Source organism: Pagrus pagrus (assembly GCF_965226575.1).
Source record: "Pagrus pagrus genome assembly, chromosome: 5".
Taxonomy (NCBI): domain Eukaryota; kingdom Metazoa; phylum Chordata; class Actinopteri; order Spariformes; family Sparidae; genus Pagrus; species Pagrus pagrus.
The window spans coordinates 1,910,703-1,920,123 of record NC_140189.1 but is presented as its reverse complement, the minus strand read 5'-3'; the positions used below and the strand labels follow the sequence as shown (position 1 = coordinate 1,920,123).

The following is a 9,421-nucleotide window of genomic DNA, read 5'->3' as shown; positions in this document are numbered from 1 at the left end:
TGTAGTTTAAGGCCTATATAATAAAAATGATTAAATACCCACACAAACATTGTATCACCACATTTAAATACATGTTTTATCTGTTTCTTTTTAGGCCTGCAGACTGGCCTGTGAGGCCTTTAAAAAGCAAGATGGGAGGCAAAAAAAACTCTTTTTTGGTGTAAGGAGTACCCCTGCTGGATGAAGCTGGGTAGGATCTCCCGACTCAAGCCTGAGTGCTGAGGGCAGGTGAGCATTGACCAAATTTGATTGATTCTTTTTTTTTTTTTTGGTGAAAACAATGCATGGTAATGAAGGCAACACACAAGCATACACATTTGTTATATCAACATTTTATTGCAGACTCTATTTGGGCAACATGATTATTGCATTACCAATTTTCTCCCTTTAATTTAGGCTACGTTGAGGGCTAAAGGTACCTCGGTCCTCAAATTACTAGTTCACGAGACTTCCGTTTGGCGTGGTAGGGTGAAGCTGCGTGGTGTGGTCTCTCCTCTGCTCGGAGCAATTTAACTTGTCCTTCGCCAGCTGAACCAGCATAAAAACCTGTCAAATTGTTTTCTTAACTTCACTTCACAATGCCGAAGCCTGCAAAACAGCACAAACTGGACCAGCCTCGGGATATGGCAGAAGATCCTGTTGACTCAAGTGAAGCTAACGCTAGTGTCAAGCATGCTGCTTACGCTCAAAGCATGTCACCTGAACTTTCACCTGTAGCGCTGCTTAAACACACTGCCACCGTCGTATCCGAAGAAGCCAGACGGACGCAAACAATGCTCCAGCAAGTCTTCACCAGATTCGAATCCAGACTGGAGGAAAAATTTGACAGTATGGTGAAGCGCATTGACGAGATTGCAGTGTCTACCGACTCCCTCGCTGCACGTCAGACCGAATACGAGTCCCGTGGTCCGCCTTGGAAGATGATGTTACTCCGCTGAAGAGGAAACTGACCGCAATGGAGAAAGTAAATGCTGAACTGACAGCTAAAGCTACAGATTTCAAGGGTTGCTCCAGGCGAGACAATATTAGAATCTTAAATATCAAGAAGTCGATGGAAGGAAGTGATCCAGTTGGTTTCTTTGAAGGATTCATTCTCAGGGTGCTGGAGCTACCAGTCCAATCCATTTCTATTGACCATGCACATCGAAGTCTTGGACCGCCTTTGGAAGGTTGCCCTCGCCCTGTCATTGTCAGGATCCATCGTTCCAGAGATGTCGCCATGATAATGTCTGCAGCAAGACGCAAAGGGACCATCCAGCATGACGGCCAGTCTATCCGCTTCGCTCCTGACATCCCTCCGTTGGTCCGGTCTGCTCGTAGAGCTTTCAACCCCGTCTGCGCCGAGCTTATTAAGTGAAACATCTGTTTCCAGATGAACTTTCCTGTGGTGCTGTCATTCAAGGTAAACGGTGTACAGAAGTCATTCAAAGACCCACAGGACGCAAAAACATTTATGGATGGTAACGTGATTTGTCCTGTTATCTGCCTAAAAGAGGTGAGAGTCGGAGCAGACCTGCAGTTTTCAGGGAGTTTGTTCCAGATATGTGGTGCATAATAACTGAACGCTGCTTCTCCATGTTTAGTTTTGACTCTAGGGACTAAAAGCAGACCTGTACCTGATGACCTCAGAGGTCTGGATGGTTCGTAACGTGGCAGCAGATCAGAAATGTATTTTGGCCCAAAACCAGCCAGTGCTTAATGTGGCTGCTGAAAATCAGGTCTGAGTCCATGATTACACCGAGGTTTCTGGCTTGGTTTGCAGTTTTCAACATTACAGATTGAAGCTGAGCAGAGACTGTTAGTTGTTCTAACTTGGCTCCAAAAACAATTATTTCAGTCTTTGTTTAACTGAAGAAAACTCTGACACATCCAATCATTGATTTGTTCAATGCATCTACTTTTGTATGGGATTATAGTCCCCTGGTGATATGGTTATGTACATTTGTGTGTCATCTGCATAACTATGGTAATATATTTTGTTGTTTTCCATTATCTGAACTGGGAGCATGTAAATGTTTAATAGTAGAGGCCCCAGAACAGAGCCCTGGGGTACTCCGCTTGTCATTTTCATCTGTTCAGATGTGTAATTACCTATAGACACAAAGTAGTCTCTATCATTTAGATAGGATTTAAACCAATTTAGTGCTGCACCAGAGAATCCCACCCAGTTTTCCAGTCGGTCCAGTAGTATGTTGTGGTCGACTGTTATATGGTCGACGCAGCACTGAGATCCAGTAAAACTAAGTGTGAGGGACCGAGTCAGTCGTCAATGAGGACAACAGGTAGTAACTTCAAAAAAGGGGTTTTTATTTACCCAAAGTATAGCGCAAACAAAATTTCTCAAGCGAAAATAATAAAGGACTGGGCCCATAAAAGAGGTAAAATCAACAGAACTGTACAAAAAGTCAACTGAACAGGCTAACAGAAGACAAACAGACCAAAACAGACTTCATCTACTGAACACAAGAGGGGTAAGTTATATACTGGGTGATCAGCCCATACTAACACAAGAGGGATTAACATAAACACTGAACACAAAAGACAACAGCTAATTTACAAACAAAGCAAATCAGGAAAATGAACTCATTAGAATAAACACAATCATACCTAACCAAACCAAATGAAATTACTAATTGTCTAAAGCAAATCATAAACGGTAACTAACGCACTAAATCCCCCCCCCCATGGTGTACCGCCCCTTTGGGTTAGCCCAATTAGCAATCCCTGCTATAAAATGGCTGAGCTTGTGGGGCGGATCCCTTTTGCCTGGTTCCCGGATCCCAGCAGCAGCACCAGCAGCAGCGGTAACTCAAAGAGAACAAAACAAAGCATTAGAAAACTATACTGAAACAAAGACTGTACAAAAGCTAACTAAATGTGCGCGCTTCAAATAGAAACTAATGTACTGTCAAATAAAGTGTGTTGTATGAAACTGAAAGCCTGTGTGTGATTTATTTCAATACTGAATGTTAAACTAATGTAAACCAACTTAATTGAATGTATAATATGTATAAACGAAATACGGCTAACTTAGATATAGAAACAAATAGTGTGGGTGCAGAAGGTTACCACCGTTTCATGGTTGTGTGGCCACAGCTGTGGCCATCACACTAAGACTGGAATTTTGCCACTGTCTGTGTTTAAATGAATGTCACTGATGACCTTGACTAGAGCGGTCTCAGTGCTGTGATGTGGTTGAAATCCTGATTGGAAGACATCAAAACAGCCATTTACTATTAAGTAATTGTTCAGCTGTTGAAAAACAGCTTTTTCAATGATTTTACTTAAAATAGGGAGGTTTAATATGGGCCTATAATTATTCATTACTGATGTGTCTAGATTGTTCTTCTTCAGGAGTGGTTTAATAACTGCAGTTTTCATGGCTTGGGGGAAGACACCTGAAAGAAGAGACATGTTGACAATCTGTAGCAGATCTGAAGTCATGCAGTCTGAAACCTTTTTGAAGAACCCTGCTGGTAAACTATCAAGGCAGCAGGTGGAAGATTTCAAATGTTATATTATTTCTTGCAGGTTTTTGTCATTGAGTGGATCAAATTATGTCATGGTGTTAGAGTTGGTTTTAGGTGGACCCGGATAACACAGCTCCTGTACCTGGTACGGTGGCACTGACCGCTGGTCTAATTTTCTGAATTTTGTCAGTGAAGGATGCAAATTCATTACAGGCCCTGGTAGATAGATGTTCAGAGGCTACTGGCACAGAAGGGTTTGTTAGCCTGTCGACAGTAGCAAACAGGGCACGTGCATTATTATTGTTTTTGGTGATAATGTCTGAAAAGAAGGACTGCCTTGACTTTTTCAGTTCTAAATTAAAAATGTAAAGTCTCTCTTTATAAATGTCAAAATGATCCTGGAGATTTGTTTTTCGCCACCTGCGAATGCTTTTTGGCATTCCGTTTTTTCCATTTTGACCAGCGTGGCATTTCTCCAAGGAGATTTTTTCTTACCAGAGACCACCTTCACTTTAGTGGGTGCAATGGCATCAATAACATTTCTAACTTTAGAACTGAAATGATCTACAAGGTCATTGACAGAGAACCTGGAGAGGGGAGGTGTGGAAGAGAAAGCCTCAATGAATAAGTCACTGGTGTTTTCAGTGATGTAGCACTTTGAGACGACCTCAGTTTGAACATTTGTGTACACAGATATATCACTCTCAAAGAAAACACAGTAATGATCATAGAGCAACATCAGATACCAGAACCTTAGAAATGTTCAGACCCTTGGAGATAACCAAGTCTAGGATGTGGCCCCTGTTGTGTGTGGGCTGCATCACATGCTGAGTGAGTCCAAAGTTATCAAGGACACAACACAATTCTTTAGTCCATCTGTCCTCCGGTTTGTTGAAATGGATGTTAAAGTCACCAACAATTAACACACAATCAAAGTCAGTGCAGATAAGAGACAGTAACTCAACTAGGTCATCAAAAAAATCTGTACAGTATTTAGGTGACCTGTAGATGTTTAGAAATATAGCCCAAGAAGATGAGTTTAACTGAAGAGCCACATATTCAAAATATGTAAAATTTCCATTAAACATTTGCTTGCATTTGAGTAACTCATTAAACAGAATACTTACACCTCCTCCTTTTTTATGCTTTCTAGTCTCACTTGTGAAAGAGAAGTTTGGAGGGCTTGACTCAATGTGAACAGCTGCACTGTTATCTTGGTCTAACCAGGTTTCAGTTAAAAACATAAAATTAAGATGGAGTTTGATGATAAAATCATGTATTAAAAAAGATTTACCTGCCAGAGACCTGGGGCCATATTCCTAAAGATTCTTAGTGCAAAGAGTTGCTCCTAGTGGCCAAATTCTAAGAAAATTCTTAGAATCATGATGTTTTCTTAGAATTTCCCCTAAAAGTGAAGAGGAGATCCTAGTAAAGATAAAAGCTATTCCTAAAGAATCCTAGCTCTTAAGAGAGCTCCTAAGGTGAGATCTGTTAAGAGCAGGGAAGAGGACTTTTAAGCAGCTTAGGAGTTCCCTAAGCAGAGGACAAAATGGCGGACGGAAGAGGCAGGAGAGATATTCTCCAAACACTGGATTGACAGTGAATAAATGAAACGCTAAAGATTGGATCGTGCAGGAATCATGTTTGTGGTTGATCTCATTAGAGATGCACTTACTTCTCCCACCCAACGCCACAATGCAATACCACCCGAAATGAAAGTCATCACAACACTAAGGTATTTGGCAACAGGGAAAATGCAACAATGCAGCAGTGATGACTTGGGTCTGTCACAACCCTCCATCAGCAGGGTCATCAACCAAACACTGACAGCATTGTCACAACCTCATATTGTGACACAATTTGTTTCATTTCCGCTGGATGCTCGCACTTTACAAGCTCACAAAAGGGCATTTATGGACATTGCAGGATTCCCCGGTGTTGTGGGTGTAATCGATGGGACACATGTCCGAATAATTGCACTTGTTAGGGGACAGTGGCTACCCATGCAAACCATGGCTCCTAACGCCTTACCTCCAGCCATGCCAAGGGCCGCAACTAAACTATAACAGGTAACCCAAACAATATAGAATTATGCATGGAAATAAAATGTAAACAGCATGTTGGAGTATCCTAGTAGTTTAAATATTTCCCGAGTCGATAGTACTCCTCATGTAGGCATAGAACTTTTTTCTGCTGTCTGAAGACATCCATTGTCAACTCCAATCTTCTGTCCTGCAGGGATGGTGTCGGAGCAGCAGGTGCAGCAGGCAGGAATGGTGTTTGAGCAGCAGCAGCAGCAGCAGCAGCAGCAGCGGGCAGGCTGAACTCTGATGTTTCAGGCTGAGGGTCGTACACCTGCAATGTTGAGGGGCCCGGTTCCTCTGATGACTCCATGCTACAGAAAGGGAAATACATTTAGTTTAATTATTGTTTTGTTTTAATTGATTTAGTAGAATGAGCATGCACAAGAGATATGAGAAATGGCTTATGCAATGAATAGACACTGTTCTTGATATTTTGTTTCCAAGGGGAAGACATTAACAATATCAACTTCATAGCCTGGACCCAGCACATATCAGTTAGAGTTAGTTGTATTGTCTGGTGTTTTTCAGGTCATATTCCTGGGTTTATTATCCAGTCCACAGTACTCCTCTATCATTGTATCGTTGTTGGGGCTAATTAGCCGTGTGTTAGCACACTCTTGTCTGCTGTTCTGATTCCATGGAAGAGTAGTTTCATTCCCACATAGTCCATTAACTTCCCCATTTACTTCTATTTGGTGGACCTTGGTTTCCAGCATGGCAATTTTCTGAAGGATCTTCTATGAGTCGTCCACAGTAAAGGGAGGCATTTTGATGCTACTTAGCCTTAGCTGCTAACAGGCTTGTGCTACTTCTTAGGCCTCATTGAGAAATTGCTGAAGAGTTCGGAAAAAATGTTGAAATGAGGCAGCAATATACTTTATCTTCAATTAATTATGCTCCCAGTGGTTTATAAATATCCAGGAGTCACTGCCTGTAATCTCAGTGAAGAAAAAAAAAAAAAAGAATAATAGTGGAAAAAAGGCAAGCAGAAGCGAGAGCAAGCAGAAAAGTGTCTGCACCCAAGCAGATACAGTAGTGGAAGTAGGAAGTAGGTTCTGATAAATGTTCAAAGGTTTGAAATAAGTAAAAAATGCTGTTTTTTAGATCAAATTACTTAAATCAGTCTTCCTACAGCACAGTTATAAGTCAAATACGCTGAATATTAGTAAATATTTCCTAATTAATTTTTTTTGCATTCTTAATTTTAAATCAAATCAAATCAAATTTTATTTGTATAGCCCAAATTCACAAATCACAGTTTGCCTCAGAGGGCTTTACAATCTGTACAGAGACGACACCCTCTTTTCTGCGTCTTTTTGAGACAGGATGGGCCTGATTTTTGCAATGTTACGTAGATGAAAAAATGCAGACCTTGAAATTTGTTTTATGTGGGAGTTGAAGGACATATCTTGATCAAAGATAACTCCCAGATTCCTGACGGTGGTGCTGGAGGCCAAGTTAATGGCATCCAAACTAGCTATATCATTAGATAATGCATCTCTAAGGTGTTTAGGACCAAGTACTATAATTTCGGTTTTATCTGAATTTAACAGCAGAAAATTGCAGGTCATCCAGGTCTTAATGTCCTTGAGACATGCATGGAGTTAAGTAAGCTGATTAGTTTCATCTGGCTTTATTGATAGGCATAACTGGGTATCATCTGTGTAACAATGAAAGTTTATGGAGTGTTTCCGAATTATATTTCCTAGAGGGAGCATATATAAGGTGAATAGTATGGGTCCAAGCACGGAGCCTTGAGGAACAACATTACTAACCTTGGTATACAGGGATGACTCATCATTAACATGTACAAACTGAAATCGATCAGATAAATAGGACTTAAACCAGTTTAATGCGGGTCCTTTAATGCCAATTAAGTGTTCCAGTCTCTGTAGTAGAATGTGATGATCAATGGTATCAAATGCAGCACTAAGATCTAGTAAGACCAGGACAGAGACAAGTCCTTTGTCAGAAGCGATTAGGAGGTCATTTGTAACTTTCACCAGTGCCGTCTCTGTGCTATGATGTGCTCTAAAACCTGATTGAAAATCCTCATATAAACTATTGTTATGAAGAAAGTCACATAGCTGGTTGGCGACTGCTTTCTCAAGGATCTTGGAGAGGAAAGGGAGGTTGGATATAGGTCTATAGTTGGCTAAAGCTTCTGGATCAAGATTAGGCTTTTTAAGGAGCGGTCTAATTACAGCTAGTTTAAAGGACTGTGGTACGTATCCTGTTAATAGAGACAGGTTGATCATTTCTAGTAGAGATGTGCTAATTAAAGGTAAAGTTTCTTTCAGCAACCTAGTTGGGATGGGGTGGGGTAGCACATTGACACAAAATAAAGGCCAAGGAACAAGAAAATAAATCACTGATTTAAGTGGAAATTTCTTAACACTAGTGGAGTATGATTATGCTGTTACTTGAAACAAGTTGGCTCATCTCGAAATAGGTATAGGCCCATATTTAAAATGTGTCCTAAATATCAGAGCATATCTTAAGACAGAACATGTTACAGGGTTCTACTGAAATTACAGGACTGCATGCAAGTGAAATTTCTGTCACATTTATCAACAATTGAAAGTAATCTAGAGGGGCTTTCACATAACAGTCTTAGTGTGTAAACTGCCCAAAAAATAATTATGCGGCTGCATATATGAAAAAAAAACACCTAACCCTGAAAAAATTCTAACAAAAGGTTTCTTAGCTGTTTTTTGTAGTATTAGGTGTCCTTAAAGCTATGGTCTACGATTTGAAAGATTTGTTATTATTATTAACATCATTTAGATGGTGGTTATGACCCAACAGTACCACCCACACAATGTGAAGAGTAAAAGGAACCAAAAAAATCCATTCTCTCTAGTGTCTGTAAAACTGAAAAGCAATTGACCAATAGGAACCATCCGGCCCGGATGGCTCCTATTGGATACATTTTCCGATCCAATCCTTGCTCACTCTCCTGCTCTTGCTCACGTCTGGTCCCGACCCACTTCCGCATTTGAAACTACAAGCGGACAAGAGGTTTGTTTTGCCCTGAGCTGTTCAGCTGCCTCTGCTCGCCCCACCGACAAAGAGTCAAAGAAAGAAAGTCTGTCACTGAAAAAACACAAACCGGAGATGTGAAACAAAGAGGGCTCAAACCGGATAAACATCGGGTCATCGTTTGAACGGTGGCGAAAGGTCCGTGAAGATATGGACCCAGTGCTGATACAGCGACGTTTCTGTTGAGCAGGTAACCTTCGTCTTTATTGTGGATGTTGTGACACAGATAACTTTCATGCCGATGCTGCTGATGACTGTGAAAGCTGCCGTTAGTTTGTCTCTGTGTTATTAGACGGTGTCTGTCTCTGCAGTGTTGTCAACACTTGTTTACTTGTTCGACGGAGACGTTAGCCTCTATGCTAGCATTGTAAGCTAACAACAAGCTAACATTGCTAACATTTTTACACCAAATCAGCCTATTTATTTGCTCGTGGCAGCTAAATGAAGCAGCAAGTAAGATGAATGAAGGGATGGATGAAATCCCAACACGAAGCGAAGGGGTTTCGGATTTATTTCCGGATTTTTATCTTATTTGTCCGGATTTATTTCTCCATAACAACCTCTCGCCCGGTCACTACTCAACTGTTTTGCTAACCCTCCTCCCGGTCTTGTCCGTTTGTTTTCAACGAAGCCTTTGCTAAATCAATATGATGGATTATCATAAACGCGTTACGATGTGTGTATTTGTGTGTCTTATCTGTCATAAACAAGAGATTACGGTTTACGGACACGTTTGTGTCGCGGTCTGTGTGAGTGTGTCCCCTAGCTGCTGTCTGGTGCTGCTCAGACAACAGCTGGGACACACACAGTTGCTCTGAGACTCAC

At 41.1% G+C, this 9,421-nt stretch overlaps 1 protein-coding gene across 4 annotated transcripts in view; it reads right to left on the bottom strand.

The window, feature by feature from the left end:
- Positions 1 to 2,286: 2,286 nt before the first annotated feature.
- The window catches only part of LOC311257010 (uncharacterized protein), a 28,560-nt gene continuing 21,425 nt past the window's right edge, over positions 2,287 to 9,421 (bottom strand). For all 4 annotated transcript variants that reach the window (XR_014622558.1, XR_014622559.1, XR_014622560.1 and 1 more), the window contains one exon: positions 2,287 to 5,865. The gene's annotated coding sequence lies outside the window, so the exon portion shown is untranslated. The remainder of the gene's footprint in view (positions 5,866 to 9,421) is intronic.